This window comes from Cricetulus griseus, chromosome 10 (assembly GCF_003668045.3).
Source record: "Cricetulus griseus strain 17A/GY chromosome 10, alternate assembly CriGri-PICRH-1.0, whole genome shotgun sequence".
In the NCBI taxonomy this organism is placed as follows: Eukaryota; Metazoa; Chordata; class Mammalia; order Rodentia; family Cricetidae; genus Cricetulus; species Cricetulus griseus.
In genome coordinates, this window is record NC_048603.1 from 20,876,679 (window position 1) to 20,899,918 (window position 23,240).

The following is a 23,240-nucleotide window of genomic DNA, read 5'->3' on the forward strand; positions in this document are numbered from 1 at the left end:
TTTAACTACATCATTCTAATCAGAAATCACTAATCCCCTAGCTTCAGCTAGCAGCGTGACTCTTGGGTATGTAAAGAAATTACCCCGCCTCTGGAAGGCTGCTCAGAAAACCCTGCCTTGACTTTTGTGGAGAGCTCATTCATCCAATCACAGCCTCTGCGATTTGCTAAGAAGATTAATATAGAAGACCCAGGCCCTCATCAAGCATCTACAGGGTTCTTGCAGCATGCTCAGGAAAAAAAAAAAGCTATAGTAACCAATATACTCCCAATACCATTTTCAAATTGCTTTCATGGTGTAGTTCTTAATTTAACACACAGAATATATTTGTGAGTGAGTGTTATTATTATCCCCACTTCAAGTGGAGGGGGGATTGAGAGGAGAAGTTAGGTATACTCTCTCTGACTGTCTCTCTCTCTTTCCCTCCTGCCCTGTCGTATGTGTGCGTGTGGTTGCAGATGTGTGTTTCCATGCCAAGAAGCTCAAGTAGCAGAAGTTAACAGGGCCCACTGGCTCAGAGTGCTTGCTATGCATGCATGGGGACCTGTGCTCCAGTGCCCAGCCAGCACCCACTTAAAAAGCCAGACACAGCTCAGTCTGTATCTGTAATCCCAGCACTAATTGGAACAGATCAAGAGGACAGCTGGTATTTTCTGGACATCAGCCTAGCTTTAGGTTCCCCCGTGTCTCAAAGGAATCAGCAAAGAATGAAAGAGCAGGATATACAGTATCTTCCTTTAGCCTATGTACTCATAGACATGTCCATAGAGTGAGCACGCACACACAGACAGACACACACACACCCAAAATTATACTACACACCAAGAGATTGACAGTACTGTTCCTGTCATAGAGCCTTCAAATCTTTCTACTCTGACTGAAATCATGTGTGAAGCTGCAGAAAGAATTTTCCAAAAGCAACCGTGGAGTTTGGGTCTGTAAAGAATGACCACCGTTTTCAAAGTATATAAAATGGATATCACCTAAAAGTGTGCTAGAGTGAATTAGCCAGGGCATAATTTATGTATACTGTCCATATCGGCTCTTCAAGTAAGAAGCTGCATTACCATAACCGCAAACCCTAATAGTTCCATCAACGAAGATCATGTCCATGGCTGTATCCATGTGGGTAGGATGCAGCTGTGTTTTGCTCACTAATGTACTTTAGCTACTTTACGGGGTCAAATCACCCACAGACCATCATAAAAAAGTTATTGAATTCGTGCATGAATGAATTTCCCTCTGTACTTGTAGATAAGTCCCTGCCCTATATTGTTAAATTAAGTTGTTTAACATTGCTACAATTGGCCTTAGATGGCCTCCCAATGCGGATGTGCCAATGAAATCTTGGGCTGATGTTCTGTGTGACTTCAGGAGTAGGGCTTATGGCCATTGGCTTATGGCCCTGGAAGAATATCTTGGGATGACAGGTCCTCCCTCCTTATTCTCTGTCTCCTGGCCACCGTGACATGAGTAGATTTCCTCTGCCCATGTGTCTGCCATGTTATACCCCTTCACCCCAGGCTGAAATGTCTGAGACAGTCTTTTATTGATGATGGTGCTGGGAACTGAACACTGGTCAGGAAGAAGTGCTTTTAATGGCTGGAACATCTTTCCAGGCTCTTCTTAGGAGTTTTGAAACAGTAATGAAAAGCTGAGTGACAACCTATTTAGAACTATTTCATAACTGGTAATTTTGTCAGTTATCAGAGTAGAATAATTGCATAGAAAAACCCTCAAGAAAAAGTTTGTTGAATAAATATAGAGTGAATGATTATTTTTATAATTAAAGTTACATTTGAATTTAGTATTTATCACAACCCAATACATGTACTTAATTAGTTTCTTCCATTCTATCTGGCTTCGTGGTTAACATTTGTTGTTATGATACTTTTCTCCTATTTTTAATAAAATACTGTGACTGTTCATTTTTATTTCCGCTGTTTTAAAATGTACACACTATAGTTTCTTTGTTTCACCATACTTGAGGATCTCCCCAAAACTAATTAAGAAAACACACATTAATTCTCATCTTTATTAATTTATCGTACAATGTAAAGATCAGTTCTTCCTTTCACAGGGTTTTGATTGAGCACTTTAGCTCTACTTTCCATTTTCTTGCTGCTGTTAATTGTTCTTGCTAGTTGAGTGGAAAAGCAGTGTTGGCACAGGCTTTCCCAGAGGCAAGCTTCCTTCAGGGTGTCTCACAACTTTCCCCGGGGTCAGTTTTCTTCTCTGTCTGTCATTCCTGCAGAGCTCTTTCGGCATTGGTTCCTTGGTGACAAGTTTTTGCTCATTTAAAGTATCTGCACTTCACCTTCACTCTGGGATCATCCTATTCCTGGCAAGGAAACCTTGCAGAGTCGTTATTTTCTCTCCACCTTTGAAGGGATTTGCTCTCTGGCCTCCACGGAGAGAACAGGGGGCCGAACCGCCATCCCATTTTAGCAATCTGACATTTCTCCTGGGTTGCCTTTGAGGCTTTTATCTTTGTCTTTGATGTATAGCAGTTTAACTACAAAGCCTGAAGTTTGGGTTTCCTTTCTGTAAGCCGTCTTCCTAAATCTGATTTGGGAATTTCATCACCAATTCTTTTTGAAGATCACTTCTCCCTCTGCACCTTTTGTTTTCTGAAGCAATTAGATGGGGCGGTGTGTTCTAATCCTGGACTCTCTTTCTCCTGTTATCTCCCTCACGTTTCATATTCCTTCTTCTCTGTCCTTTCTCTTGATGAGCAGATATTTCATCTAATGATTTTTTGTTTGTTTGTTTGTTTTATGTGAGCTAAACTATCTCTTTGCTTCAATTGACCGTATTTCCTTTTGCAGAGATCACACGTTAAGAGATTTCGGAAATGTTGGTAGTATGCAATTTAGTTTTACAAAATTATAATTTCACATGTCAATCCCTTCTCTCCTTCCCCCCTCAACCTCCACTAGTCCCCTCCCCCCTCTGCTCCCCATAGAGGGTAGGGCCCTCCACAGGGACTCCCCAAATTCCACAACATCATCCTGGACCGGGCCTAGGCCCTCCCCCATGTGTCCAGGCCAAGAGAGCCCATCCCACCTGAAGGGATGCTCTCTCAAAGTCCCTTCTTACACCAGGGAAAAATACTGATCCACTTCCAGAGGCCCCATAGGGTGCCGAGGCCTCCTCGTTGACATCCACTTTCAGGGGTCTGGATCAGTCCCATGATGGCCTCCCAGACAGCAGACTGGGGGCCATGTGCTCCCCTTGTTCAGGTCAGCTGTTTCTGTGGGATTCACCAGCCTGGTCCCGACCCCCTTGTTCTTCATTCCTCCCTCTCTGCAACTGGGTTCCAGAGTTCAGTTCAGTGTTTAGCTGTGGGTGTCTGCCTCTGCTTCCATCAGCCACTGGATGAGGGCTCATGTTTGCCTTTTTGTGACTGTGTTACCTCACTCAGGATGGTTTCTTCTAGTTCCTGTGAATTTGCCTGTGAATTTCAAGATTCCATTGCTTTTTTCTGCTGAGTAGTACTCCATTGTGTAAATGTACCACATTTTCTGTATCCATTCTTCAGTTGAGGGGCTTCTAGGTTGCTTCCAGGTTCTGGCTACTATGAACAATGCTGCTATGAACATGGTTGAACAATATGTCCTTGTTGTATGAATGTGCATAATTTGGGTATATGCCCAAGAGAGGAATTGCTGGATCTTGAGGTATACAGATTCCCATTTTTCTGAGCAACTGCCATATTGATTTCCAAAGTGGTCTTACAAGTTTGCACTCCCACCAGCAATGGAGGAGTGTTCCTTTTTCTCCACATGCTCTCTAGCATACACTGTCATTGGTGTTTTTTATTTTAGTCATTCTGGCCGGTGTAAGATGGTCTCTCAGAGTTGTTTTTAGTTGCATTTCTCTGATGGCTAAGAATTTTGAGCACTTTCTTAAATTGCTTTCAGCCATTTTAGATTCTTCTGTTGAGAATATACAATGGAAAAAAAGAAAGCATCTTCAACAAATGGTGCTGGCACAACTGGATTCAGACATGCAGAGGATTGCAGATAGATCCATATCTGTCACCATGCACAAAACTTAAGTCCAAATGGATCAAAGACCTCAACATAAATCAAGCCACACTGAACATTCTAGAAGAGAAAGTTGGAGATATCCTTGAACCTATTGGTACAGGAGACAGCTTCCTGAATGTAACACCAGTAGCACAGACATTGAGATCTACAATTAATAAACTGGACCTCCTGAAACTGAGAAGCTTCTGTAAGGCAAAGGACACAGTCAGTAAGACAAAATGACAGCCCACAGAATTGGAAAAGATCTTCACCAACCCCACATCTGACAGAGGGCTGATTTCCAAAATATACAATAAACTCAAGAATCTAGCCACCAAAACACCAATCAATGAAATTAAAAAGTGGGGCACAGAGCAATTTTTTCTTATGTTTCTCATTTTTCATTTCACTCATTAGATTTTGTATGGAAGAATGCCAAGTAGGGAAGACTGGGGGATCTACCTTGAGGGTGTCTTTTATTGACTCACAAGCATGATGTTTTAGGGTTTCTGTTGTGATGATGAAATACTATGACCAAAGGCATCTTGGGAAGGAAATGGCTTATTTTAATTACATTTCCACATCACACTTCATCACTGAAGGAAGTCAGGACAGGAACTCAAACAGCACAGGAACCTGGAGGCAGGAGCTGATGCAGAGGCCATGGAGAGATGTTGCTTACTGACTTGTTCCTCATTGCTTGCTCAGCCTGCTTTCTTATAGAACCCAGGACCACTGACCCTGATGTGTTCCCTACTCACAATGGGCTAGGACCTTTCCAAACAATCACTAATTAAGAAAATGCTCTATGGGCTTGTCTCCATGTGTCCCAATCTTATGGGAGGCATTTTCTTAAATTGAGGTTCCCTCCTTACAGATGACCCTATCTTGTGTCAAGTTGACAGAAAAGTAGTCAGCACAGGTGATAACACACTTCCTTTCTTGTTATGTGGTTTGGGATTGTGAGATCCTCTTGATTGTGCAGACTCTTTGGCAGTTTGTGGTGGAGGCAGCTACCTCCAGAAGGGCTTGAACTTGTTTCTATGGACTCTCAAGTCTGCTGTCAGTCCCATCTGCTGCCCTCAATCTCCTAATTCTTGTTTTACAGACATCAGAACTGGATGAACGAAGAGCCAATTTAAGTCACAAACAGGAGACAGCCATGTGTTGAGGAGCCTGTCTCCATTGTCATAGAGTTGCAATATTTTTCCTGGAAGTCCATACAGCATTTTTATTTAAGATGTTTCAGTTCTAACTCTGGGCCCCTTGTGGAAAGTTTCTGACTGTATTATGAGTCATGCAAAGCAGGCTCCCCTTATACTTCCAAGTTCCTTGTAATAGATGGACACTTTGGTGTCCCCCACAAACCCCCCTCCCCAGCCCTGCCTTGTAGTGATCTAAGCCAAGGCATGGTTCCTGTGTTTTTATTTCTCCAACTGCCTTGAACTCAAGATCAGCCTTCTTCCGGGGATCCATTGTCTTCAATGCTGTTTCCCTCACTTAGGCACTTGCCCATGATCCATTCACATGGCCCTCAAGAACTCAGGCACTCTGGGTAATTAATGTATGTGTGCTAAGAGTTCTTTTATTCACTTTTCTATTTTATGTAGGTTCTACATTCTGGAAGGACAAGGAGAAAAATCATTTGGCTGGTATCCTTTTCCTCTGCTTCACCTTTCAGCGCCAAAGACTAGGCAAGAGTGCTTAAATCTTACTCTTTTCTTCCTCCTGCTCCCTTGCTGTCTAGAAGTAACAGAGAGCAGTGCAGAGAGATTCATACAGCAATGGATAAATCAAGCTGGCCCTAGAAGGCAGAATCAGCCTCGGCTATTCATGCCCTTGAGTCTGCTGTCAAGTGTCTGTGTTCTGTCTTCACAGGGTTATGGAATTATAGACATCCAAGAGAGCCCAGTGGCTCCAGAGGGAGCAGTGCACCTAAAGCAGAGACAGACAATCTACTTAATTCTCTTTCACTTGAATATTTATTTGTAGGCCATCTCTTGTGAGACCGGCACAAATCCTATGACTACAAAGATACACAGGGCATCCCTTGAACAGGTCTCCACTAGTGGAGACAGAAAATAGACACCCAGATTCACACATGTCAATCACAGAAAGATGTACTCTGCAATGTGCAAAGAATTTCTGGACGGGATGAGACCTGAAATAAATTGTCAAAAAGTACCAAGACGTACTCTAGCTTTTTAACACATACTTGTTTGTTATTAATCATGCATAGAAGATAATGGGGTACACCAGCCAATGACAAAGGGATGAACCATGCAGCAGCATGACTGACAAAGTGTCTGAGGTGCTATCTCAATTATGACTAATTACCCTGTGGTGATATTTTGTCTATGATCTAACAAATAAAGCTTGCCTGAAAATCAGAGTGCAAAGCTAGCCACACTAGTCAGCCACACAGGCCAGTCAGTGGTGGCACACACCTTTAATCCCAGCAGCCACACTAGTTAGCCACAGAAACTGGGCAGCAGTGGTGGTGCATGCCTTTAATCCCAGCGCTAGAGAGGAATATAAGGTGGGTGGAGACAGGAGCTCAGGTTCTCAGCCTGTATTCAGTCTGCAGTCATACTTAGGACAGGATTACCCCAACCTTGGTAGAGGTACGAACTCTCTAATGGTTTGGTGCTCTGCTTTTCTGATCTTCAGCTTGAACCCCAATATCTATCTCTAGGTTTTTATTATTTATGCTACATTACCTATCTTTCTCTGTGCCTCTGGTTCCTTTCAAGGTGTCAATTTTCTCCTTTCTCTCATGCTAGCTTTCACCATGTGGGTATGGCAATGCTGTCCCAGATGGGAGAAAGACATGTACCACTCCTTTGGACAGGTTATATGGAATCTTTTCAGTAATTGCTCACTGAATTCACTTTACAGCTGTTTTCTGGGAAGCTTTGCCTTGTTTACATCACAAATGTGAGCATTCTCATTGGCTTATTGGAACCCTTGGCTACTCTGGCTCTGCAGAAGGGAGAGGATTTCTGGAATCAGAGATTCAACAATGGCACATCTTATTATTGCTATTGGTGGTTATAGATGGCTTTGTCATTGCCCTTTGGGGAGGGGGTCACATAACAGAGGGAGCACGATGTAGGATGTCCTTTTCTATGCTGCAAATATGTGTTGATTTTATTGGTTGGTAAGTAAAGTTGTTTCAGCCAATGACTAAACAGAGTAATCTAGCCAGGGGGGAAATCCTAACAGAGATAGAGAAAGAGAGAAGGCAGAGTCAGGGAGATGCAATGTAGCAGCTGGGGAGGCAAGATACCAGGGCATCACCAGTAAGCCACAGCTACATGGTGATACACAGATTAGTAGAAATGGGTTAATTTATAAGAGAAAGAGCTAACCAGTAATAAGCCTAAGCCATTGGCCAAACAATTATAAATATATATTAAGTCTCTGAGTGGTTATCTTATGAGGCAGCTGTGGGGACCTGGTAGGCAGAGAGAAACTGGTCTAGTGGGACTGAAACAGACAGAGAAAAGTCTCCATCTACAGGAGCTGCTATGGCCTCCAGTAAAAGAACCCTAAATGACCCTGGGCAGAGGAAACCTATGCTATGGTATATAGAGCCATGATTGACTGACTGAATAAGTGAGTGAGTGAGTGAGTGAGTGAACAGAAAGCCAGCAGAATGCATTTCTCCTTTTCTTAGACCCATTGCTTTGATTGGATTTTCATCAAAGGTTGTTCAGAAATGCAGATCACAAACTAAAACTACGAAATACTTGCAAGACTAGGGGAGTGGTGAGGGAGGTGGCTCTGGGTGGGTAAAATACTTGCTGTGCAAATGTGAGTGTCTGAATTAGGAACCCCAGAACCTACTTAAAAGTCCCGTGTGTGCTTGCATGCCCGAAGCCCCAGCACTGTGGGGAGAAGGGTAGGGAGATCAGCTAGTTGGATCGAGTGACTCAATGAGTAGCCAGCGTTGCTCAGAAAGTGAGTTCCAGATTTAATGAGAGACCCCGACTCAAAAAATAAAAATATCGGGCGGAGAATGAGAGAGGGGGGACATGAGATATTGATCTCTTGTCTCATTATTCATATGCACAGGTGAGTGTGAATTCACACACATGTACACACATGTGCATATGCTCCCCCACGCCATAACTATAGGAAACAATCTCTAGTGTCCATGACTTGGCAAAGGGATTGTGAACTTAACTTAAAAAGCATGATTTATACGAGGTTTTACTTATAAATCTCACCTTCTCTGAATTAAAAAAAAAATTACTTTGCAAAGTTCCATTAGCCGAAGGAAAAGACATGCTACAGATTGAGAGAAAACACTTCTAAATTTCCAAACCATGTGTGCAAAAAAGGGATGGCAATTAGAATGTGAAAAATAGAACCATAAAACCAACCAAACAACAAATCACTTACAATTCAACATTTTATTTTCAATTAAATCCAAGCATAAAATGGACAACAGGCATGGGTAGCCTGTTTCACTGGAGACAATACACAGATGGCAAACAAGGACTTTAAAAGACAGATAACATCACTTGCTATGAGGGAGATGCAGGATAAAACACAGTAATGTATTGCTGCTCACCCACCAGGATGGCTAAAATCTAAACTAGTAGAGACATCAAAGACAGTGGCAGCTGTTGGCTATGCCAGAAAACATTGCAGAAGACAGTTTGGTAATTTTTTCTCTTTAAAAAGCACAGATACCACCCACAATCCAGAGTGTGTAATGCTGATTATTTTCTCTAGAGAGAAATATAGGTCTATGCGTGCGCACCCCCACCACACACACACACACACACACACACACACACAAAATCCATGACATACGCACGTTTTGTCAGCTTTATTCAGTGTTCTCAAACTGGGAACAACCACGTGCCCTTTGGCGTGTGGAGGGTTAACAAGCCATTGTCCATCACCGCTGTGGAATGCCAGGTCCTCAGCAATGGAAAGCCAGGGACCTCAAAAAGCACATAGCAACCTTGAAGGCTCTCCGGAGAAACATGCTGTATGAAAGGCCAATCCACCTGCCTCTGCCTCTTCAGCGTATTTGCTACCGTGTTACTCCCTCCAAGGCCCAGTGAATGCTGGAGAAGAGGGATTAGCTGGAGGGATTAGCTGGAGGATAGAGAGATGCAGAGCAAAACACTGCCAAAAGGACCACTGCTCTCAGGAACTCCCCCTCCCGTTCCGCCCCCCCCCCGCTGTGATTACTTGCATAACACCTGCACAATGTTAACCCCCTCAAGGTTTCATCACAGATGAGGGAGGGGCTCACAAAGTCCCACCTTTCCCTCGGGTAACTATGGGGCAATTAATGGTTGTTAGAGGAGGGGGTATCTATCACTCGTTTTCTTCAATAGCCTAGCCACTGACAAGTTGCCCTTGCTCCAGAGAGTTTGCGGCTACTCATACTTGGGAAGGAAACTCTAATTAAATGCAGTGGGCCACACAGAGAAAGACGACTGTAGTGGGGGAGAGAGAGAGAGAGAGAGAGAGAGAGAGAGAGAGAGAGAGAGAGAGAGAGAGAATTGGAAACCTTTAAGAAGGCCCCTGAAAGGGTTTGAAGACTCCGTGATTCCCTGCACAAACCGTTTTGAAGTGAGTAAGTGATAAACAGATTTGTACCCGTCAGGGTGGGTACTGTCGAGGGAGGGTGGAGGTGAGGTTAGAAAGCTCATTACTGTGGGAGTGGATACCTGAACCCACACAGGTGGTCAAACGGCACATAGTTAAACCTAGGAGTAGCAGTGAAACTAGAAGTCTGGATGATGCCAGTGGATGCTGTTAGCATCAACATTTGGCCCCACCAGTCGCTCCCCGGCCTTGTACGATATTATCATTGAAGGAGACCAGGTAAAAGGTATGGAGGACCTCTCTGCACATGAATCTCTATCTGTGGATAGGAATCTGTAACTATATAAGAAGTTAAAGTTTAATTAAAGCGATCTTTGAGGAAAGCCATATGGCTTTCCAGCTGAAGTCAGTGTGTGTCCTGAGCTGACATTTCAAGCTCAGCTCCGAGGTTGTCATGCTCTGCCTGGGAGTGCACCTGCTTCCAGCTGCTCCTGGGAAACTCTGGGCACTGGCAGGTTTAGCTGGAGGCAGCGATGCCAGCCCTGAAGCAAAACCTACTGCAGGCATCCTTTTCCCTAGTCAGAATTCTGGCCAAAGGCTTCAGTGTTCATGAAGAACCCAAGGCCACTTTGCTGCAGGGTTGTGAGTCTTGCAGGCTCCCTATCTGTTGTGCTGCAGGGCTGTGGGGCTTGCAGGCTCCCTATCCGTTGTGCCTGAGGGGCTGAGAGACTTGCAGGCTCCCTATCCACTGTGCCTGCAGGTTTCCTATCTACTCCTGCAGGGTTGTGAGTCTTGCAGGCTCCCCGTCTATCAGCTGTGCTTGCAGGAGCCTCCTTCATATTCCTGCAGAGGTACTTGGAATGGGTTTCTGGGTTGAAGACATCAACTGTAAATCTTGTTCACCCTTTGCCTCCAGTCATGGATGCCAAGGTGAAATCTTCAAATTTCGCCCCATGGGGCCTTTCTTCCTGCTCTCTCTGTAAGAAGTGCTATTCTGGATTAAATAGTATGAACTAGGAGCTAACTGTTTGGGGGATCTAATTCCTGAGAAAGGCAGCTGGATTAGCGAGCCCCAGCATTGTTTAGAAAGGGCTAACTCAGATCTTGACTCTACAGTGTGGGCTCAAACACTGGAACAAACCCCCAAGGTCCCATCCACTATCTATGAGGCATGGCAATTGCAAAAGATAATTAGAAGGTAAAGCAAATAATGAGTGTTTATGTATTAGTCAGGTCAGCCTTCCAAAATGAAATACCATAGTCAGGGGTGCCAAAAACAAGATGGATTTATTTCTACTGATTACTAAAGCTGAGAAGCCCTAAACATAGTGTCCAGTTGCCTTAATTCCTGGTAAGGCTTGGCTTCTGATTGGCTAATGGGGCCTTCTCAGCTCCCTACTATTTGTGCATGGAGACAGACTCTCTTCTCCTCTTCCAACTTCCATTCCTCTTTCTTGTCTCCATCCTGTCTTCCTTCCTCTTTTCTTTTTCTCTTTTCCTTTCTTTCTCCCATTCCATCCCCTTCCCTGCCCTTCCCTCTCACCCTCCCTTCCATCCTTCCCTTTTCCCTTCCTTTCTTCTTTCCCCAAGAGTCTGGCTGTATAGCCTTAGGAGGCCTGACACTTGCTGTATAGTCCAGGTTGGCCTGTAAGCAGTGAACTTTCCCAGCCCCCACCCCACCCCTCCCAGGTGTTACAGTCATGCTTGATCCCTCCAGGCCTCCATATCCCTCTTCTTAACAAGCAAGCAATTTTACCTGGCTTTAACCTTCAACCCACATTAAATCTTAATTATCTCCTGTAAGTCCTATTGACAAATACATTAACTGGATGGGTTGGAGCTTGCGTGTATGATTTGAGGAGAAGCCCAGTCCACAGCTGCTCCCTCAGAAAAATTATCTGGCATGTAGTGAACAGTCAAAATATGGAGGTGTTTATCATTTGATTATTTTTAATACTCTGGCAGGAAATAGCATTAGGTGAATTATAGGATTAGGTGAATTATAGTTACCTAAGGAAAAGAGAAAATTTTCATATAATAGGAAAGTGTTATCTTCCAAATACAGGTTGGGACTGAAACTGGCTTTCAGGAAATTTCTAGAATTGAGAAACTGAAGCCGTATCTCTACCCATCTGTTCCCATCTCTTGAGCACGCATCTGTTGTACTTTGGGATGCCCCACCCTTGGTGTATTAAATAGTAAATGTGGCCATTTTTACTGCCCTCATGATGCTGTTTGACCCAGTCTAAGGTCTAGCTCAAGCTTGCTCACTCGCTGGTCGAATTCCAAACTTCAGATGAAGCTGCCATGCTTGAGCCAAGGTCAGTAACAGATCTATGCCTAGTAGTTAGAGACCACAGCCTCTAAGAACCCAGGTGTACATTTTTACAGGGAAAAAACAAAACAGTTTTCAGATAGTGGTCACAAAAAACTGGCTTATATTAAAGTAGACACTGTTATAGGTTGAATGTGCCTGGGAATGGCTATGAGGTCCCAGCCTTAGCCACAGAACCAGATTTATCTAGACCGGACTCCACCCACTGAGCAGGAGCTCCATGTTGCCTACAGAGCTCATTGCAGGAAGGTACACAACTTTCCCTTCTCTGTATCTCTCTTTTCCCCTTGCTGGGTGGCTTTCTGAATGTCGATTGCTCTTGAAAGTTCGGGCTTTTTAGAATGCAACAAGTTGCCTCAGGAACAACTGTTTTGAGGATTGGCAAACTGTCCAGTCAGTCCTTCACTTTTGCAGAGCTGAGTCTAAATGACTCCAAGCTGTCCCCTGTGCTTCATGGCATCTCACTGTCATCTTGTAGAATTCTCAAGTAGCAGGAGAGTGAGTGAGAGGCTAGCTTCTTAGGCAACTAGGAACAGTGGCTCTCCCACCATATTGTTTATTGTATAGCTTATTACTTCCACATCAGGCATCATTAGCTAACTATCTTAGGGTTTCCATTGCTGTGAAGACACACTATGACCATAACAACTCTTTGGCCAATTGCAATTCTCTCCATTGACTGCTGCCCACTGCAAAAAGAAGTTTCTTTGACCAAAGTTATCCTTGCAGTGTCTATGGGTTTGAACATAAATATTTAAGAGGCATGATCATTTAGCATGATCATTGTTTTTCTTTTCTGCCCTAGCACATATGACCAGGAATATGGCACCAGACATGAATGTCTTTCCTCTTGAGCAAGTCTCAAACCCCATAAGAAATTGGCTAGTGATCACTCAACAGTTGTACTAGTATTGCTCCAGTGAGTATATCATGGCTGGCAAGTTCATATTGTAGCATGCAGGCTCGAGCACTGACTAAGATCACTGACATCTTTTCTCTTCCAAAAGCCTCTGCAGTACCTTCTGTCACTCTGAAAGGTAGTCACCATGGAGGACATTTTGGTGGCAACCTCTGTATCAGAGGTGATTCCTGCATACTTCCTTTCTTTGTGGCACTGAGCACAGGTGAAAGAGTGAAAAACGAGAGCTTTAGATGTGTGAACAAAGAGAAAAGTTAAACCCTCAAAATCTCAGTCGCCTTGCCTTAAAAGTGGGCATAACCCAGGCCCCCTGGAGGTGGTTATATTAAATAATCTCTGAGAACTGCTTAGTACATGTCCTAACACTACCAAGGAAGAATCCAGTAAGTACTGGGGACAATGACAGTTGGTGGTATCTATGAATTCCTAAGCACTTAGGGATCACTAGGCAGTGGTCTAGATGCCAAGGTCATTAGGCAGCAAGCACAATGTCTGCTGTACAAATGCATGGGTTGCCAGGGAACAGAGATGTAGCAGAACACCTGGGGAGATACATTCATCAACCACCATTGAGGGAACACCTGTCAGGCACCAATAAACTACTGTACAAATGGCTGCAATTACAGCACCTTGCCCCTGATATCAGAAACAGTAAGTCTAGTGGAGGAGACAGTCACTAAATAAATCCCTGTGGTGTATTCTGGAAGGATTTGCTGTCCACTCGGTGTGTTTGCATGGAACAGGTTCCTGGGGGAGCTAGCCTGTGGTCATTTTTGGAGTGTCCACAGAACAAAGTTGGAAGGGCCATTGCTCTGTGCTATAGACACCATGATGGAAGGAGGGACTCTCAGGCAATAGGACACAGGATGAGTGTTTTAAACGTGATTCCCAGGAAGCTATAGGATAAGGAAGTGTGAGTTCATATGGATTTGGGAAAATGAGAAGACCCAGTGAAACTTCCCAAAGAAAATAAGCTGGTGAAGAACAAGCTGCCCTCACAATGGACATATTAAGAAGGGTTTGCAAGAAAGGCAGAGTGAGCCTAAGCACTGGCATCCAACTCAGAGGGATGAAAAAGAAATGGAGGCATGGATGGGTAGCAGAGACCTAGGGAGCCCCAGAGGAGGGGAGACTCCATAATGCAAGAGGCCAGGAAACTCAGTCCTAGCCTGGGCATGCCTGGAGAAGAAGGCAGAATCACTGTGCCTCCTCCCTGTGAAGAATGGAAGAGCAATGGGTGGAAGTGCCAACTCTGATGAGATCTTAACCAAGATGTCTCCTGGGGAAGACAAAGCACACCTGAGTCTAGAGATATGACATGAATACATCAGTGTGTGTGTGTGTGTGTGTGTGTGTGTGTGTGTGTGTGTGTGTGCGCATGTAAAGGCCAGGACAACCTCTGGTTTTGCTTCTCAGGAGCCATCCACTTTTCTTTGTGAGATATGGACTCTTGAGATATGATCTTATACTTGTGGGATGATTTATCTTCAAGTCCTAACTACATCATTTCCTTGCAAAAATTGCAGAAGATGCATTGAATAACTGGTACCTGTGGGTCTTCAACAGTGAGAGACATTTTATCAGACAGAATCAAGAAGACAGAATCAAGAGGGTAGAGGCAAAAGCCCCAGAGAAGGAAGGATGGAGAGTAGATTAAGTGTTCTCAGATCAGAGAGAATTGATTCCAGGTTGTCTCTTTTATTTATGCTCTGCACCTGTAGTTTAATATCTGTTACTTAAGTACTTAAAATAGCATTAATCTTTGCATAAATGAAAGTAGATGATGGCTTAATATTTTCTATGGATCAGATAATGAATTTTTAAAAAATGATCCCAACCCCCCACCTAAGAATCTGAGGAAATGGGTGAAGGACAAACCTGGGGCTGGTTTCTCTTTCCAGTTTTTAAGAAAGGTTTGTATCAGACCCCTTGGAGGTGGGGTTATAGGCATTTGTGAGCTGCTCTAAATGGGCGCTGAGATCTGAACTCTGGTCTTCATGATTAAGCAGCAAACACTCTTAACTATGGCAGCATCTCCCAGCTCTCACAGTAGCACTGTACTAGAGAGAATGTATAGTTCTACATTACTTTGGGACAAGGATTTGTAACAGGGAGTTGGATTGGGATATTTGGTGATGTGTAGAGCTAGGTTGTTATAGTGGGGATAAGGCTACAGGTATTAAGTCAGTGGCTATCAAAGAAGTCACCTGTTGTCCAAGGATTCACAGAACTGAAACATAGCTGAAGATGACTGAGCTAATGGATTATGAATAATGCTGAGCACAAGACAGTGTTTTAGACCAGGAAAGATTTTAAGATCATTCGTTTAAAATACCTAAATGTGGAAGAAAATGAGAAAATATCTAATTAGGATAAAGTGCTCCCTGTGCATAGATGAGCACCTGACTCAATGTGCCTAGAACTCACACAAAAGTCAGAATTGGTAGTAATGTCTTCATTGTCAGTGCTCCCATGACAAAAGGGGACAGGGAACAGAATAACCCGTGAGGCGGTCACAGGACACTAGTCTTGTGTAGGCAGTGAAGACCAATGAAAGAGATGATGTCTCAAAGTAGAACACAAAAACTGACACTTGAGATTGTCCTGTGACCTCCACTCGAGAACTGTGACACTTATTGTATTCACACATGAACACATAGACTAAGCACATATACACTACACATATAAGAGAGAGAGAGAGAGAGAGAGAGAGAGAGAGAGAGAGAGAGAGAGAATACTTAATTCTTCAGATATGGCATGGGAGCTGTGCACATAGGTCAACAGAAAGCAGAATAGAAATTCATCCCCTGTAGAATAGTACCCTCCTCTTCCATTTTACTGGATGCACAACATGTTTTGTATGAGATGGCCAGTGTTTCCTAATGCCACCAGCCTTAATTTCCTGCCTTAGAGAGGCATTGCTGCCTGATGCTAATGGCACTGGAAGGGTGTAACTTTGAAGTCAACCTTTACAGTGGAGGATCTGAGGGAGCTACCTTACTCTTTCATCCAAAGCAGTAGCCTTAGAGCCCCAGTGGAGCCGGGCAGCAGAATTTCATGGTGTCCCTCTCCTTAACTGTGTAGAAATGATGCTAACCCAAGTTTTCTTTAGTGGGTTAGTTCATGTCTAAGGCCATCAATTGAGAATATCTTATTTTCTAGATGAGGAGCTGAGAGAGAGAGAGAGAGAGAGAGAGAGAGAGAGAGAGAGAGAGAGAGAGAGAGAAATGGAGAGAGAGGGGAGAGAAAAGAGAGAGACAGAGATGGGAGAGGGATAAATGGAGAGAGAGGGGGTAGAGGGAGACAGGCAGAGATAAAGGGGGTGGGATGGAGTGTGAGAGAGAGACAGAGGCAGAAACAGAGAAGGACACACACAGAGAAGTCCAGGTATTTCTTCTCTGTCTCAAACCTAGTAATGGCAGAGGGAAATGATCTCAGGTACTGATGACCCAAGGCTATTCTTTTATTCCAATTTGCAGGAATCATTTTCTAAATGTTTTCTGTATTAGCAAAGGGACCTGAGATTTCAGGGGAGTTTTTTTTTTCTTTTAACTAATTGCTGGCACCATTAATTTGCCCTCCTACTCTGAAGCTAATTAGCAGTTCCCTCTGTGACCCACCATTCAGTAGCTTTGTCACACTCACAGCCTCAAAGGGCTATCCTTGTTAAGTTCAGGGAACCTCAGAGTGATGGCTGTTGCTTTCATCAGCTGCCCTGTGATGGCTGGATTGGAAACTATTTGGCACATAGTCCAGACATCAAATATCAAGCAAGAAAAAAACCTCTGTGGATATTAAGAAAGCCTAACCTTTGTTCATGATGGAAACCCTTGCCCCAATGAGGTTTGTTTAGGGCACTGAGGTGTCAACAAAGAATCAAGAGCCAGTGAAAACCAGAGAGGTTCGGGTGGCTTTAACAGACCTCCAAGTCCAGCTGTACTGGTACTTCTGAAACATGTCTGATAGAAGATGACGGACATTAAAGTCACATGGCCATGTGATTGATTTCTCTTTAAATGCTGCCGAATTAACCAAAAAGGTCAGTACCTCTGAAATCAGTAAACACCAGGAAGACCAAACAATGCTTGAGAGTCATTGAAATGCCCTCTCTTGGGCTGTGTTGGGGCTGAACTTTTGAAACCCTTAAGCCTGAGGCTGCTGGATGGTTCAGTCACATTTCTTACTGCTTTGGAGCTAATTCTCCAATGGGATAGGGACAAGGTCATCCACAGTGAGGATCCTGGGGAGAAAACACAGCTAACTGTTGCCAGGAAGGTATTTTCTCCACATTTGGCTGTTTACAACTTGTGTACCATAAGAGGCATTCCAAACTTTCCCCAGAGTGGCAGGAAAACACTTGGCCTCAGAGAAGCAGCGTGACCCTCTCTGTTGTGTGGGAAAGGCTGGGTGTCTTAGACTCTCACTGAGCTGCAGTGTCTTATGGTTAATCATGAGGAAGGCACAACTTCTGTCTAGTGAGTTCTAGTATAGGAATATAGATCTGGTGTCTTTCGGCCTTCAGAAACCTGCCTCTTGGAAAGCACAGGGCTATAGCTAGATATTTTTATATATTTTTTAAAATCCTGACTAATTTTGAATGTGTTTTTCAAAGAAAGGAAGTAATGATTTTTTGTTTTTGAATTATTTGTTAGAGTTGTTAGGTGGCATTTCATGCATGCATGTGATCCATTCTAATCACTCCCTACTCTGCCTAGTCTCCTCCTCCCTTTCATCCCAACACCTCCCACAAATCCCTTTTCCATATTCATGTGTTGTTGTTTTGTTTTGAGATCCAGTGGATTTGGTCAGGGAATTCTGTGTGACCTTAGGCTTGGAAGGCTCTACTGGAGCCATATGGACTCAGCAGGGGTTACACCGCTAATGGCAGTGATCCCCCAGTTTCCAGAGTTTGTCATTACTCCTAAACATAAGAAAGATACATGGAGAACTTGAAGACCAGAACCATTCAGACACAATGAGCTTGAAGTTACTTATTGATTACAACACCCAGGACTTATTTGTTAACAGAGACACAAACCAAGACTTGGATCACTCCCATATCACAGGGTAAGTGGGACCTTAGGAAAGGGACACTCTAAGCCCAGGTCTTCCAGGCGTCACAAAGATGGATTCATAGAGAATAAGCTCATATTAAAAACTATAATATACCCAAGGTTACCCTGAAGATAAGAGCAGAAGAAACAGACCAGCCCATAAGTAAGATTCTTCAGATTCTTCAGACGGCATATATGTATGTATGTATATGTATATGAAAGTAAGTATATATTATATTTACATTTATTTTTATGTTTTAAAAATTAAAAATAAGAATGGCAAATACAGACAGAATGAATTTCTCTGTAAGAAAATACAGGCATTTCCAGAAAAGAACCAAGTAGAACTCTCAGAAGTGATAAATATCACTGCAAATAAAATTTCAATTGATATGTTAGATATGCACACAATTGAAAAAATAATTAGGAAGCTGGAAGACTAAACTGAGCACATTCACCTAGAATGCAACATGAAAAAAATAAAACGGAGAACAGGAGACAATGGGTATAGAAATGAACCTTCCAACCTAAGTCTAATACAAGTACAAGAAGGGGTGGGGTAGGAGAGATTGGAGAGAATGAGGAGGAGACAGTGTTCAAGCAGCTATACATTGTTCAAGTTGGTGAATCATGGAATCATTGCCCAGAAAGCCTCAGGTCTCAATTGAGCACTCTGAACTTGATTCACTGTGCATGCACAGATTTGCTTTGTAGAATGTGTAAACCAGAGACCAAGCCAAGAATATGTATATTTTTCCATAGTACCCTTGGAGCCCAACAAGTCACTTGGTCTACAACTGAGTAGCACCAAGAATGAAGGTCACACACACCATTCCCTCTGAGTTCAATATAATCAGCTGAGATGTAAGTCCAACAACATTACTTAATTACTGAAATGTGAGTATGTCAGTAGCACCCATGTTTTTGCATCAATGTTCTCACTGAATGGATCATGAAAGACTTAAGTGTATGATATATTTCTGTCATTCAGGCTTAGTATTTGGCTCTTAAGGATCTGGAGCTTGAGTGGGTTTCTGTATTTCTTCCCAGGATATTTCTGCTCACTGCTATGTTAGCTAAGAAGAGGTTTATCTTGTAGCTGAACTAAATGTATTTGCATGTGTATACAGTGGCTGTTTCTCATAAATGCATTATCTTGGACAAGCTAATTGAATTGTCTATACCAGTTTTCTCATTCATAAAATTGGGATAATAATAATAATTACTGATCATATCATCATTAGACATATAAAATTTAATATATGTTAAAAATCTCATGATACTATTTATCAGTATCTTAGTCTGTTTATTGTTGCTATAACAAATATATCCAACACTAGGTAGCTTATGAAGAATAGAAATTAATTTGGCTCACAAAATCTAGAGCCTGGAAGTCTAAAAATGTGGGTCTCACATATGCTTGGTTTCTGGCTAGGGCCCATTGCATCATATCCTAACAGTGGTTGTTGCATGCTGGTTCAAGCTTGCTAGTTGGAGTTGCTACTCTGTGCTTTATGGCATCTCTGATGCCACCATGGGGCCAACTCTAATGACTTCCTCTAATCCTGGTGGCTTCCCAAAGGCCTCCCCTTCAAATACCATACAATTAGAAATACAATTACTGTCAGTGTCTTGGTTCAAGGACACACTAAATGATTCATCCTAGTCTACAGTTAGATTGTGGTAAAAAATGATCTATAGGACCTAGAGAAGGGGGAGGAGTGGGTGGTGTGGGGATGTCTAGAGGCTTAGCGTGTATTTTACATGAGATAGTATGTTGAAAAACCTGGGAAGGATTTGCTCGAGAGCTGTATCAGAAGCAGAGATAGATATATATTCTTGTGTCCTGCCACAACGTTAGAATTCAGTGAACAATAATAAGTGTATAGGTTGTGTTGATCTTGTTGACATTGGTTCACCAGTTGTAGCAGATTTCTCTTGGTAAGCATGGCTTCTAACAGTGACAAGACATCCTTTTATTTCAATCTTCATCACTGTTATCACCTCTCAGTTCACATGTTGTGCTTCCCACAATAATGTACGCACACACATATAGAGAAGCGGTACATTATATGTGCACACGTGTTGCAGAATTGCCAAGACAGGGTTGAATCAGCTTCAGAATTCAGGGGGTCCATACTGAACATAGAGGATGAGAACTAAAGAAGATGTAGAAGTTGCTCTTTGTCACCGGCGTGGGTTCCAAGGCGCACGGGCCCTGAGTCGCCGCCATGCTGGTTGCCACAAGTTGGGTTTGTCGCAAAACCTATGTCACCCCACAGAGACCCTTCGAGAAGTCGCGTCTTGATCGGTAGCTGAAGCTGATCGGAGAATACGGGCTCCGGAACAAACGCGAGGTATGGAGGGTCAAGTTTACCCTGGCCAAGATCCGCAAGGCCGCCCGGGAGCTGCTGACCCTGGACGAAAAGGACCCATTTCGTCTTTTCGAAGGCAATGCTCTGCTGAGGCGACTTGTTCGCATTGGGGTACTGGATGAGGGCAAGATGAACCTGGGTTACATCCTGGGCCTGAAGACTGAGGATTTCTTGGAGAGGCAGCTGCAGACCCAGGTCTTTAAGCTGGGCCTGGCTAAATCTATTCACCATGCCCGTGCGCTCATCCGCCAGCGTCATATCAGGGTCTGCAAGCAGGTGGTGAACATCCCATCCTTCATTTTCCGCCTGGATTCCCAGAAACACATTGATTTCTCTCTCCGTTCTCCTTATGGTGGTGGACGTCCAGGTCGAGTGAAAAGGAAGAATGCCAAGAAGGGCCAGGGAGGTGCTGGAGCTGGTGATGACGAGGAAGAGGATTAAGTTAATGCCTCCTTGGACTGGAGAATTGTCTAGATTTCCAGTTGACTAATAAAACAGAATTAACACTTGTAAAAAAAAACAAGAAGAAGAAGAAGATGTAGAAGTCTAAGGAGTTGCAGGCACACAGTTGTTAAGGGCATAGTGTTGTCAAACGCAAGTCTGGGTAGAAGGCAGTTCTTAGTGTCATGCAAAGAGTTTGTGTTTCCCAGATGGGAGAAGCTGTATTTGAGCTGTGTCCCTTGGGACAAGAGCAGAGTCCCTTCCCTTTGCTGATCTTCCTGGATGAGGACGTGATTGGGTGATGAGTCAGTTTGCATGTCTTGGGGTGCGGCTCTTTCTACAGTTCCACACAAGAGATGTTCATCATTCAGCAGTTTGATGTGTGTTCAATAACTTTATCTGATATGATTCTGATACCCACATGGGTCTGTGTATTACTGAAGTAACAAGAAGTTCATAGGTGGTGCTATTTTGTTTTCATAAGTAAGTTATTTATCAGTCTGTTTTCCTGCCTTTGTGCTGGACAGGTGTTGTTGATCATTTACACAAATAAGATGTGGAGTCATTCTCAAAATGAAGCCAACTGCTGATTTATACTCAGGGATAGACAGAGCCAGAAAGCTGTTGTTCTATGAAGTTGGAGGAACCTAGAGAAGGCTACAGCCTGACCCCACATGGGTACTTTAGGGGTGTACAAAGGCCATGCTTAGACAAAGCACACTGATTGGATGTAGGATGGATGGTTGGCAGGCTATGCTGTTTTCTTTCATAACTAAGCTTTCTGAAAAAAAATGAAGCCAGCCAACACTTCACAGGAGTGCCTAAGCAGTGGCTTTAGCAGCTCCAGACTTGTAAACCATAGGATGCAGAGATGGGAGATGTGGCCAGTTGAAGACATGAAAGGATTCAGTTCAGTTCCAAGGACAGTAAATTCTGAAAAGAAATGGGAGCAAGGTAACATTCACTAGGTGGAAGAAAGCCAATGCATGAGGCACTCAATTTTACAGCTCATGCCATGTTAAAGTTATGATGGTTCAATGAATCAATCAGTCAATGCTTAAACATTAAAATGGTTCCTGCTTACTAAATGAAATATTAAAGAAATGCACCGTGACAAAAACAACAGAAACTCCCCAATGTCAGTTCTCTCTTCCATAAAATGGCATATGAGATGTATCCACTGGGGCTATAATGAAGAATATATAAGGTAATGTGTGAAATACACCCCAAACAGATAAATCCATAGTACATTTTAGTTCATGCAATTATCTACAATCCATTCACATATTATTTTGGGCACTCTGAGTCATTTCTTCATGAAGTGTTTTCTGTGCATTGTTATTTGTAAGTGTAATCACGATCATATTGCCTATGTAAATTTAGATGAATTATATGTACTAATGTTGTGTTGTGCTACAATTTTAAAACTGCCTAAGGGTCTCTTTTGAGTCCCATCCCCAAGTCTCAGCTCATCTCCTTCCTATTGTTTCACTTTAACAGAACAAGAGTTTCTGGGGAGAAACAATTTTGGTCATAACAAACTACTTATTCTCAAAGCTAAGTAGCCCAGGGCTCTGTCCTGGGGACCCTTCTGTACTATCATGAAAGATTTATTCCATGACCAACCTTGACAGTATTTGTGTTTTTCTGCTGGTTGTGTGTTTCTTTTTCTTATTTATTTATTTATTTATTTATTTATTTATTTATTTATTTATTTATTTATTTTGCAAAGAGGATGTGTATCACTCCCAGTTGACTGGTGTCATTCCTGTCACACTGAAGAGCAAAATGGGGACAGCTTATGAGAAACTAGTTAGTATTTTCTCATGCAGTATTTCATCTGTTTTCATATCAGATTCCCAGAAGGCTTTGTGGAACTGAAACAAAAGAACATACAATGCCTGAAACCTTCAGTGCCTCAGCTCAAGTCTCCTGACCCCCTTTTAGCTCTTCTTTTTTTTTTTTTTTTTTTTTTTAACAAAAATCCGGTAACTTCTGAGCTAGTAGGGTCTAAAGCCATAGCAACATGGAGACCAAGTGTTTGAATAGTTGAGGATGTTAACACTCAAATGAGTTCATAAAACAGGCAACTAACATTTATGCAGATCTTTGTGTCCAATGCATTTGGCAATTAAAACACATTTCACTCTGCTAAGAATCTTACCTTACATGAAATGGAAGTTCAGCCACTTGTGACCGGTGTGTCACATTGTTTTCTTAAGTCTCAGTCTCATTTGGAAAATCTCTAAATATAGTAAGTTACACAAGTCATGGAGAGATGAAAGGTGATGATACATCTTAGAAACATGGAAATCAGCTTTTAAAAAATTGGTTCTTCAAAATAGGCTGAGTGTTGCATTTCTGTTTGAAAATCATTTGTAGGTGGTCCTATTAAGCAGTCCCCAGTCTATCTGTATTTATCCCTCACTTCCCATCTTTGTTTTTGACAGAATATTGTTACTAAAAGATATTATTAATATCCATAAAATAGTGGGTCATTCATCCCAAAAC

General features: G+C 42.8%; 1 pseudogene; it reads left to right on the forward strand.

Moving 5' to 3' along the window:
* LOC113837456 overlaps nt 1-23,000 on the forward strand; it is a 244,937-nt pseudogene extending 221,937 nt beyond the window's left edge.
* The last annotated feature ends 240 nt before the right edge of the window (nt 23,001-23,240 follow it).